Source organism: Neodiprion pinetum, chromosome 3 (assembly GCF_021155775.2).
Source record: "Neodiprion pinetum isolate iyNeoPine1 chromosome 3, iyNeoPine1.2, whole genome shotgun sequence".
Lineage (NCBI taxonomy): Eukaryota > Metazoa > Arthropoda > Insecta > Hymenoptera > Diprionidae > Neodiprion > Neodiprion pinetum.
In genome coordinates this window covers 24771488-24784234 of record NC_060234.1, presented here as the reverse complement: position 1 = coordinate 24784234, position 12747 = coordinate 24771488, and the positions used below count along the sequence as shown (strand labels likewise).

Genomic DNA, 12747 nt, shown 5'->3' with positions numbered 1-12747 from the left:
GGTGGACATTACTTTTGCTCGTGGGAGATGAGGGGAAGCCCTCCGGATCCGAGCGCAATTCCAAGAGCAGATCGCGTCGCCTAAAGAACCGGTTACCTACACTGCTCCGTGATCGTGGATTTTCTTACATCTAAAGGGATTTTCTGCCCTGTGCAATGGTACCGAGACACGGTAGAGGATAGCCAGATGCCTCGGTAGAGTAACCAGAAAAACAAACAGTCTAGCCAGTCCAACAAATTACTCACACTTAATCCTATACGTGGGGAGACGTCTTCATCCTCGTGAGTAGAATACTGGGAATGGAGCATCCCAGCCCCGGTGTTCCGTTGCCCAAGGTTTTTCAGCGTCGTTGTACGTCGCGATCTGCAATAATCACCCGCACGTCGTTATCTCGAGCAACACAGATTTTTTACAACGATTGCTGCCAATTTCTCTTGAAATTGACGAGATTCAAGAACGGACAGTCCGAGGTCTGATGGGGTGGATGTACCATTTGTGGCCACCCTTGTAATATTCTGTATTTATTCACTTTGCTTTTAGTCTCTTCGATTACTTGATTCAAGAGTAAAATCTGACCTCCGGCAAGTTTTTAATGTTTGGTATACTCTATTGTTTGAAAATTAGCAATCACGCGGTGAATTTGAAACGAATATGCCCGCAGCTTGATCAAACGACGACCACGACTGGTTGTACTAAAGTGACGGAAACCGGTACATCTACTAAGCAATTCCCATAAAACGTTGGAGGTTTTTTTTCGTGATGTAGCGGCCTCGAGAGAATCGACTTCAATTATCTTGAACGAGATTTCAATCGTTAGCCATATAAAAATTGACCCGACATAAGAGTTCCCAGCATCTGCAGCGCCGATGAAACTACATGCGCCTGAAGTTCATTAGGAATCGATAAAAATGATAATGATTCTGTCAAGATCGTAAAAATCGCCTCGAGCCATAATTGGATTGCTCCATGGGCTAATCTTTATTGTAATTCATCCTTGGAACGAGTACTTAGTACTTAGGCATCCGAGGCGTCATGGCATCTGCACATGCAGGCGTGATACATCATGACTTTGCCAACTCGTAGCGCCATTACTGAGGTTGCCACGTGTTCCACGCTTCCCTCTGCAAGTCGTCCGGCCCATTCTCACTTACACGTATCGGAATACCGAAGCGAGTTCGGTCGGATCTATATTCAATTCACAGGCAAGCGGGTATAATATGTCGGCTCAGGTACTCGAAGAAACACTATCGACACAGCCTGCACGCGCAAAAGGCCACCGCGCCGTGCGTTAAAGAATAACCTGGTCTCCCCCGAGGCATGAACAGCCGATATTGATACAACTTACAGGCACATTTAACAGAAAATTAATTACGATCACATCGCAGCCATGCAGTTACGCAATTAGCATATCAAAGTGAGAGTTAACCATTGCGGCGGAGAACGAGTCCTGATTCACGCGTTTCGGTGGTACCCGAGCAAACGGAACGCCGGAGTTCGCCATGGCGCAAAGGTCACCAACCGGCCTCTTCTTCGCGGCAGCCAGGCTAGGAGCCCCTGGGACGTGGGGCTAGGTCGTTGAAGAGCACACGCTTGTTACCTTGGCTAAGTGGGCGGCCGTTACCCCGTCTAAGTGCTCCATATCCCGCGTGGCGTGTACCAAACGAGATGATGTTTGATACAGACAGCGAAGCTACAATTTCATGCGAGGGTCAAGCATGCCACTTAACACAGCTACTACCCGAGTCCAACTCTCGCGAAACGAGCCATGGATGATTCGACGGTTGACTTAGACGTGCCGGGTGGAATTGGACCAAGAAGCGTCACATCCGTCCCGTAATAAGCGATCGTCCTTCAATTGTTGGAAAGGTCCGTGCCCCGGAAGGCCGCACTGTAAGCGATATTAAAGCACGTGAAACGTCGAAGTGCTGCTGTAAGAACGTGGCGCGTTTCTCACGCGGAAGCATCGCTGTCAACAATGAGTACGTGGCGAAACATTTTTCCATATAATCGGTATTTCGTAATTTAGCTGCGTCGTTGTTGTCTAATCGTGGGATTATCTTTGCGTGTGTATACAAGCCGAGCGAACGAAGGCCTCTTTGTCCATGGGATTTGCGGGTTATGCAAGACGCCTGCCCAATTATTGCGTCGCTTTATTACGAACGATAATTATCATTCGTTTCAAGTTTTCACGGTGCACAACATAACACAATTGTTCGAGTCGAGACTGGGTCACGCTTGCCCGGTAGAAACTGAAATATGAAAACAGGTGTCTCCCGTCCTCGTATTCGCTTACCTCGACACCAACGACCTCGTTGAAAATTGCCATGCAACGAGCCTCGGTGTCCCGACTTTTGTAGACGCATAAAAACAAGATAACTCTTCTGGTACAATTTGTCTCTCGTTGCAATCACGCTGCACACTTCCTAATCTTTCAAACGGACCGTTATTGAATAGGTTTCGCATGGCGCGTCGAGTAATGGGGTGAAAAAATGGCCTAGAGCAAAAACCAGGCGTGTGGGTTCTTCGAGGATACGTAATCACCGCACTCGCAGAACGGAATTTATTTTATCATAATTCATTCGTCTAGAATCTGCTCGGAATTCCGCGGCGTCTGACGCTCGACTCGGCCGTATAGATTACCCGGCGCAACGTCACCCGACCATTTGTTAGGTCAGTTTCTTCAATTCCGAGGGCATTTGTCTGTCTCGGCTGAGAAATGTTCGAGTCTATTCACCGGAGACGCACTCAAGGTTGTGGTTACTCGATGCTTCGCGTGGCTCGGTACCTGCATCCACCTCGTACGCCGCATACTTGCGGTAAATTTCCTACGACTGGCAGTGATTGATCTGGTCAGGGTCGCTCCTGACACATTTGGTCTTCGTAACAGGCAAACGCATTATGCCGCCGACGCACGGAACTGCATCGCTTCGCCTATCGTCGTTGCATATTCGAATTAACTCCAACAAAAAATTTCGCTTTCTACTACCGACCTGCGATCTTTGATGTGCGATTTGGAACACAGTGGCCCCGTTTCAAATTTGGGAGTCTTAGATTGTACCGGTATGACGAGACGTTTACTATCGAAATATCCCGACTTCCGAACCGCTCATCTCGTTTATATGTTACAGGATTCATCTGCCGTTTTCAACGCTCTGGTTGTTCGTCCTTCGTTACATTACATGTGCATTGGGAAGCGATCGCATAGCTTTGGGAATGACTGCAGTGAACAGTGATCAGTTCGGTTTCGACTGTCCCTCTACGAAGTTACGTCAAAGAATAAAAATCGTCCCACCTGCTATCGATTGGATGACCAACTCCACGATTCTACCCGTGAAGTGAACACTGTAAGAAATTCCGAACGAACTAACTGCGTCACTTAGCGTCGATACCTCGGCTGCAGAAGAAGAAAAGGAAGAGAAAGAAGAAGAAGAAGAAGATGATGAGGAAGAAGAAGAAGAGGGGAGGAAATGAAGAAAAATGCAGCGCATACGAATAGGACTGAGGAGAGAACAACGGGAAAAGCAATGGGGCATCTACACGCCAGCTGAACAGCGATGGTTCGTAGGACTCGAGGCTTGAATAGTAGGCAGCAGGCTGCGGGTTATATGTTTATTTGCGGAGGATGGTTGCACGTGAGTTCTACGCCCGCAATGCCTTTCCGCAGCGCGGAGAGTCTCGCCCGCATCCCAGGGCCCCTTGGGCGGGGTGGATGCATTGTACAGTTAGGAAGACTGCGGAGGATAATGAGCAGAGCGTGTTGCCCTCTGGTCTTGAGTTTATGAGCCCTGCGTCTTGTCTTTGACACGTCACGCGCCGGGTTAATTTCACATTCCTCATCAACCGATGCCGTGCAAAATCTTGATTTTAATTGCGAGCCTGTCGCTGTTCGTTCAGCCTCGAGACCTCTCGAGTCAAATATCTTTTCCCGCATATTATTCTTGCTTAGACTGTTTTACTCCCAAGTTTTTTTTCCTCTCGTTATTTCACCAGTTTCGCACACATCGTACACGGGTGCGCACGCGAATCACTCGTGTTTGATTTAATCGAAGGTTCGCCCCGGGTATGTCAGTCTTCGGACGCGCGTGTCATTCGGGATACCTGCGGGGTTTAGGGATTCGGAGGAAAGCTCCAATTTCATAACACACTTTCGAAATATACGTGTCTCGACGTGTCTAGATCGTGGCTAACGCCTGTGCCGCGGTAAATCTTGATCCCACTCTCGAATTTTGCTGACGAGCTACGAGTACGGACACATAGAAGTGCACGAATTTTGTCGTATTTTCACTCCACCATGCATGCAAATACGATCAACTTCAAGAAACGTTGTAATGCGAGGTACTAGCGAACATGGGGGAGTATTTACAGGAACTGTGAACATTGTACGAATTCGTTACAGTGATTCACTAAGAGTAAAAAGAGTTGTTATTTGTGAGAAGCATTATCCCAGACAATCTTGAACCCTTCCTATATGACTCAATATCACAACTTTCAAAAACGCGTACGATATAAAAATTGCATCATCATTATAAGATTAAAATTGAACAAAATGTGCGTAATTGATATAAATTAATAGCACGGATTAATTCGTATGGTACAATAAATAATTCAAACTACATTCTAAACTGTCTTGATGTATCGTTTATTAATACTGGCAAATCATTCAGAGATACACGGCTACTCGGCAAAGTAACTTCGTTGGAAAGTTGCGTGAGAAAGAATTCACGTCAATATAACATGCCACAACAGTCCCAGTTCGCATTACGCAGCCCGTTACGAAATGTACCATTGGATGATCGGAAACTGATGTAACTTTTCTAGCGAATGCTGAACAATATCTTTTCTTTGATTGTATGTTTTCATAATCCCGTAGTGATTCTCGATAGAATTATTCACCATTGAACATTCCCGTCTCCAAATTTTTTTTTCGTATAGGAAAAAATGACGTCTTCTTATCAGGATCAGTAGAGGAATACATTCGATATCATATCTGTGTGGTTTATTGCTCCCACAAGTTGGGCTGCAAGTGTGCGTGGCGTTTCCGATAAACCTCGGCTAATATAAAACCACTCTGAGTATCGTAAGACGTATAACCATCTCGACTTCTACATTGTTCCGTGCTCGTCAACACGGAAAATTTGGAACTGCAGTCTATTCTTACCGGTGTGTATCGTGACATTGAATTGGAAATAAAATTGTTAACTTCTCAAAACCCGCAGCGATTCTCTTCCGGAAATCTTGATTCATTCCATCCATCAAAACCTGATTCACAGTCGGCATTCGTTCTCGAATGAACAAATTATTTCTGTCTTGATATACGACTATTTTTTAGCCAACAAATAAACACACCGTTGAACGTGATCGTTCGGAGTTTAAATTGTATTTTCGAACCACGCATTGCGATGTATAACTTAGCCCGATGGCCGGTCAGGCCGCGAGTTATATTCATTGCGAATCAAAATGCGACAGGGTCATATTCGACATCAGCCATATTTTACTAATGGTTTTATAAGTTTCGATAACTGATCATAACCATAAAACCCATTATTGTCGTGTTGCAGACCGACGAAATACCCCAAGGCGGTTATGATTGATTTGCAAAAAAAAAAAATAAGGAAGCAAATAAAAGGATATATGTACCGACGAACCTGAGTCGTTCTAAATACCACTTGCCAAGATTAAAATTTTCTGCAAAACTTCAGCACCTGGTTATTTCGGGATCTGATGAAAATATATATGAAGGGTAATTATAGCGTGTGTCATGAATTTCTATTCGCGTGGTAAAATCAGGAAATCACAGGGTCTTTCACTCGATGACGTAAATGGCGTAACCGAATATGGTTTGTCCGTTGAATTTATAATTAAAGCCGAAGCAATAAACCGTAGGTAAATAATCCCATTCGAGATATATGGTACAAGATATCCTGGTTCTACAATTCATTCAGCGGGCTATGCGAGTGTGAAAGTGAGCTTACAATTAGATAGCTGAGCACAGTTACTCCAAGTACGTTGAACGAATCCCAGTGCGATTACGCCTCTAATTAAGTCGAATCCATACCACATCTCACGTGGACTCGGAAAAATATACGTACAACCGATGCATAGTCAGTATAAAAACAAGTTTCGTAAGTCAGAACAACGACCGACCCGAATATCAATTCATTTAACTTCTAATATGAAAACGGTCGATTGTTTTTCGCGGAATATCAGTCTGATCGCATCGTAAGGTTCAAACTGCGACATGTGTTTAGGAATTTTCTCCCCGAATATGGGCCAGTTGGGCTGATATTTATTGCACCTGATAATCGAGTTTCCGACCGAACACAACCCTTCGCCGTGCATCTCCGGGCCACTCTCTGCCCCCCGGCCCCGCCATCCTTCGGAGAAACCACTCAAAAGCCCGAAGGTTTATCGGATACCATAATCTCAGACAAAATTCAGCGAAAGGTGAATCGATCCCACTCAGCTCAGGCTGAACAGCGTGAGCAAGGTTTTCGCCCCCTCGCGTTCATGTTTCAAGGCCAAGGGTTTCTACCACAGAGGTACCGGGGGTCATAACGATCAAAAGTCTACCGAGAGTCTGTAGGCTGTCAGACGGTCGCTGGCCCCGCAGAAAGGGAGAAAAAAAATGATTATACAGCCGCGGTACCCGCCTCGCTGCGTACATATATTACGACCACAGGACCCGGCCATCCTGCAGTCCTTTTAGCTCGGCAGCCCGCGCTGCTCCAAAAAGACAGGGTGGGTCGGAGAACACGAGATCCGCTTCACGGAGTAGGGACGTCGTGTTCGGGCAACCCTCGGGGATTTCCCGGCTCTTAGAAACCCTTCCACGCCATTAAGTGGGCTAGCACATGTGGGTATGTGTGTCACGATGAATACATTATGCGGGCTTAAAACACGCTTGAAGGAACACGGGATCTTCTCGGCAAGTCGCAGGGCTTATGCGGACTGACAGGCTCGGATCCCTCTGCACGCTAAGAAGCGCTCCACTAAAAACTACAGAAGCGTTAATCGTAGTTATCGATATGTAAATTTTTTTATCGCACAAAAAGAGGCAGGACGTGGGACGTCGAGATTCTTACAGCAAATTAGGGGACTCGAAGGGTGCCGACGCGGTTTTGAACCGTCGAAAAGAGAAGCACGTATGAAAGCTGACGGCTATGCAAGGAATTTATTTGCAATCGGTACCCCGAGCCTATCGCTGGGCTTAAATCTTCTAAATGTCAAAATTGAGCTGGAACGGATTGTCGGGCGGATTCGGACAACGATATAGAAACACCAATTAATCAACGATTCATATGCATGGGTTATAGGTTTCTTTATAATGATGCACACGTGAATAATTAATCTCGAAATCTAACACTTGCAATTGGATTCAACCTCAGAATAACAGGATCACTGTCTCTTCGAAATAGAAAGAAGTCTGTTAAAAATTACTCACTTATACTGGTCTGTATTTTTTTTTTTAATTTTTTTTTTTTATTTTTATCCCAACCCTCGAGTTTCAAGACAAAATCAAACTGTTCAACCGTGTAAGCTACAAGCAATTTATGGATACTTTGGTAGATTTTTTTTATAGGTTCTCCGTAAATGTCACCATAACGTCATGAAGCTTAGAAACTTCAATGGCATTAGTTTCGTTGGGATACGGTAAACGCGAACAGTACAGCAGACAACATCTCAAAAAGGTCGATAACAGGAAATTCTTCCAGTGACTTCATTTCACAGACGGTACATGTGAATACACGCTTCGAGGGATTAGCGAACCCCAACAATAAATAACGATCGACTGCGCGAAATATTTGCGCTGCTAATCGTTTCCCTGGCTAAGAAAACAGAACTCAATAATTGAGGGCTTCAAATTATTTGCTCGACGAGCTACCGCGCAGCCATTCTAATTTATCAAATTGGTGCAAAATACTTACAGCCAGGGTGTTCCACTTAAGAGTTTGCGACGCGTTCCGGTCAAGTGGTCGATCAGCGTGATCAGCAACACGAATCATCCTCGGAGCCGACCGGATGACATTCCGCTGACTCGACAAGCTGCTTCGGTGCAGGCGCCAGGAGTCGTTTCTATCGTTGGTGTGGCAGTGGGACAAGAACGATGGGGTTGGCGGGAGTGCAGGTCCTCTAAGGCAATAAAGCATAAAGCAGGATTTAACGAAGAGTTTGCGTTCGGTTAACGTGATATACACTGATTGGGCCTCGTAATGGGCTCCTCGATAGCCCGTCGTCAATATCTCGCACGCGGTTCATTGTGAGTATTATTTTGGTCGGGTAAAGTGCTCGTTAAGTTAAATTTTTTTCTTAGGAATCGTACAACGAAGCGAGTACTAGAAATATGTTCAGGTTCCCCATGACACGCAATGTGCAATCTATCCGCAGGGGATGGTGAAAGCAAATGAAAAGAAAGGTAAAGTAAAACGGTTATGAAAGATCCTGTTGATGATTCGGACCGGTGAACCGTGGTCACGGTTTCAACCTACGTCAATATTCTTTCACAAATCATGGAAGCTAATTTACCAACAGTATTCTGTTTTAACCGTACCCACCTAAGATCCTACGCGTTTTTCTGCTACTGGCCCCCGAATCCAACCGATCTCAGCGTGAAGACTATGATTATAGTGATTACGGATGGTATTAAAATGCAAATTATAAAATCTTTCCGCTCCCGGACACAAAGGGAGCTTAACTGGCCTCTAAGTATACCTGTACCGATTAATCCTCCAAGCTCATGCCTTGAGGCAACTGGACGGTAGCTGCTCAGAATTTTTGGAGCCAGATACAATTTGCAGAACCCAACTCCAAAACTCCATTCTTATTCTTTTCGACAAATTCAGTTTATAACGTCCCGCTTATATCTGCAGCGCAGACAAGTATTCAACAGCAGCATATCTTCCAATATATATTTTTTACAACCGTGCCGTTGAATACTATTGAATCAATTCAAAAATACCCGCTTCAACTTCGGTGAGGATTTGTTTAACTGGCATCTGTTCACATATACGAACTTGGAAAATGTCCTGACATTCCAGTTTCAACCCGTGCAACCCTCCTACAAGAGCTGAACGACCAAGTCCAAAGAACTCGTCCGTAAATCGTAACGAATATCAGACGTCGAGGCTTCAAGATACGCGAATACACCGAGAAAAGTACCTTCAACCATCAGCCGAAGGGAGAGGGGGGGGATACAAATAAACTCCGGTCAAGTCGAGGAGGCTAGAAGCAAGAAAGGAATTATCACCACAAAGACGTCCATTATAAACCCTAGCTGGGACTGGATTGGCCTAAGCTGGCTCTGTTCACTCACTTGGCCGCTGGCCGAAGTGAGGACCATTGAAATGCAAAGTCCCTCATAAACTTCCACCGTAGCTGCTCACCCATAAGCGAACGTCGAGTCGAACAGAACTGCCACGGAATGACAAGGGGAACAGTTTTACGACTTTGGGAGGAACTCTCTGAGCGCGGAACTGCTCGCCCATCCGATTCCCGAGCAGCTATGGCGTGAGTGAAACAGGTAAACGCGTTTTGCTATCGAGTAAAATGCTGCAGCCTTCTTACGGAAAGTCGGTTTCAGTTCCCCTGGTCAATACTGCGGTTGTTTTTCTACACGTAAGCATCTGCCGCTCGTGCTGGTGTGCTCTGCGCACACCGAAAAAGAACGATTCGACTTTTTCGGTTGCCTTGCAACTCTACATAGGTTAACGTTTACGACCCCATTTAGTCTACCAAATCACGACAAAAACCATTCGTCGTTCTGGCGCAGAGTTCACTGCACGATAGAACCCTTCTACTTGTTCGATATCTCGGCGTTACAAACTTCAAGTTTGAGGCGACGTCTCCGGTCGCTCATTATTCGCACTAGCTAGTAAGGCAATTCATACTTTATGGATTTCAGTACACACCATCCATAAGAAATAGAATGGCTGTGGAATGAGACGCTTCTTGGTAAAATCTACTGGTAATAAATAATATAAATATATTCCCCTTTTCCAGATTAATTTAGGTAATTCATAGTAGCAATCGAGAGTGACGGGCTATTCGATTCATTAGAGTTACAATGTGGGGATTTCTTAAACGTCCCGTAATTTTGGAAAATTTATGAATCTAACAGAATACTTCCAACCTCTTATACCGGTAATTCAAAGTACCTGAATTTTCCATGGCACAAGCCTGAAGAAATAAATTCACGTACCTCAGACGCACGTTCCCGTATGCGATAGTGAGTGTTGTTTATGTGTAGATGAAGTGGCTGGATACATCGTACAGCCAAGCGGGTAACCACTGACTGCGTTACCATCGTAAATATTTATGATCCGTACCGTGATCCAACTCTGACTTGATGCCCCGTCCTTGAACAGGATGGATTGTACGAAGTATCCATCCAAAATGCGCGAATGGATGAATTTGCTTCGGTGGTTACAGCGCAACGGGTTGAAGATATCTGTAAAATGTGAAGCGTAAGCGTGAACGAAAAAAGAATCATAGTCACAAGGAAATATTTCTTCTTGTTGTGATATCTCATTAATTTTTTTCCGGAGGCACTTACAACCCGCGAATGGTAACAGTATGCGAGACGTGTCGACTACCTGTATATATACGCACGTGTAGATGTAGATTGTTGAACAACAAGAATAAACTGGTTTCATTTCGCAATGATATCAGAACTAGATCGCGAAAGGACGTCGTTTGACTTTCCATTGTGTTTTAATGTGAGATGTTTCGGTATATGCATTTTGCACGCTCGCGTGTTTACTATGACACCTCCTCGTACGTCGCAGATTAGATAACCCTGCACGGTCGTAACAGCGTTATAAGTGTTCTATCATCGATCAAACCGCATACACGGAACACTACTGTTGGATTTATTGCTGTCTGTCAGCGTACAGCGGACTGACACAATTCGAGATCGAAAATAACACTAGAAGCAACTCATTTACAAGCATTTAAATTTTACCGTTTACAAAAACGTTGCTAATTTTAACTGGACGAAAAAACCAGCAACTGCATTTTTACGGAAATCGTATCGCCGTATTGCCGTCTCTACTAACGTCAAAAACTAGGCATGAAAAAAATAATGCATCATCCGATACTAGTAGCGTCAAGAGTAGAATCCGTCCAGTGATTTATACCGGACAATGAGAGGATTTCTACCTATAATATAATCGCAGCTCAACTGTCAAGTGTCAAAGATCATCAAATGCTTACAAGTGATTATACAATGAAAGTTGTGTTTGTATTTGTCAAGCAAACAACAAAGCCTGTTCGTCATAGAAATAGAGGGCTGACGGTTTGTCAGATCGACAATCGCCAATCGGTCTTTCAAACGCCGCAAGAAATTCCACCGAAATTTCTACAATTCACTTCGCAGTCTAACACAGGTATAGAGCATAGAGCGTCGCTATGTAGGTAGAAAATTTCTGACCCATGAGTGGTGAAATCTACGCCTATTACGTACTTTTTCTTTTATACGGATCACCGGCGGGCTGTCAGTTGCCAAAACTTGATTGACAGACCGAGAAACTACGTAAGAATATGAATCGGAAATGTAACATCACACGTAACGTCTCAGCTAGTCGACCACTGTCACTTCGTTCTGTGACTGTAATACGAGAGAGAAATTTCGAACGTTGAAACTTGGCATCGCGAAAAACATTAAATTGGACACGTACGCATATTATATGTCCGATTAGACCCACTAAGAAGTTGACAGATTAAAGGTGTACATAGTTTTAATAAAGTTGAACCCGACGTTCGTATCGCGTACAGTTTTTTCGTCAACATCTGGAACAATTCTTGTAAATCGTTCAAGTCTGACTGTTTCGAAAATCCACACATACGGTAATTTTTGATTGTTCTTTAAATTCATGGAGTACCCGAGAATATAAAATAAATGTTTAACCGAGATAAAAGTTGAGGAATCGTACGGTCTTACGTATATGTACCATTTTCTCCAACATTACTCACGCGGTAATTTCGAACTGTTAAAATTCCGAACTGAGAACATATCCGCCGGAAGACAAAAAGGCTCGTGCAACTTCGTGCGCGCGGGTTACAAATAAGACTCTGTCGCTCTCTGCAGCTGTGTATCGTGTAAGGCGCTATTTTCCTACGTAGGGATTTCATACCATTGGCAGGTCTTGAGCGATAAAAAAGCAGCGTTACAATTAACCAAGATGCAGAGCTGTAATATCGTTCTCTACCGTTTGCGGTGTTAAAGTTCTTGTGCATATCTTCGTATACCGACTCTAAAATATCAGCTTCCACCAACCAACACACGTCCGTATAGTGCCAAGAATCACGTATACATGTTACGCGGATGAATAACGTGGGAACGCGAGGAGAGCAAATTATGAAAGTACTAATTGCCAGATTTAGTTAATTTATGCAGGCTATTATTCATCAGTTGAATTCACAGTAAAACTCCTCGTTTTCTGGTCGTATCTTACCTGCAGAGTCTCGCGATCAAAGTGGAATTGACGTACTATAGGATCAATAAAATCTGATAGATAATAAAATTTGGAAGTTTCTCTCGAATTTTTTTCAGCGACATCAAGTCAATTTACAGACAACTTTTCATGTTTTATCGACTGCGAATTGACGATCTAACGGACATTTGTGATCTTATGGTTGTGATACGGTCAGCTGCGGGTTTCGCATACGTATTTTTTCGTATTTCTCAAATAAGTGGGCCCAATTTTTTCAAGCAATCGGTCGAACATGACTCGACTAGTGTGCTATTTGGGG

The 12747-nt window shown here is 44.2% G+C and overlaps 1 long non-coding RNA gene across 1 annotated transcript; it reads right to left on the bottom strand.

The window, feature by feature from the left end:
* Window positions 1-270: 270 nt before the first annotated feature.
* LOC124214146 (uncharacterized) lies at window positions 271-10438 on the bottom strand. Its single transcript, XR_006882087.2, has 3 exons — window positions 10196-10438; window positions 7926-8130; window positions 271-363 (listed from the first exon to the last, which is right to left on the bottom strand). It is a non-coding gene; the product is annotated as an uncharacterized lncRNA (long non-coding RNA).
* Window positions 10439-12747: the final 2309 nt, after the last annotated feature.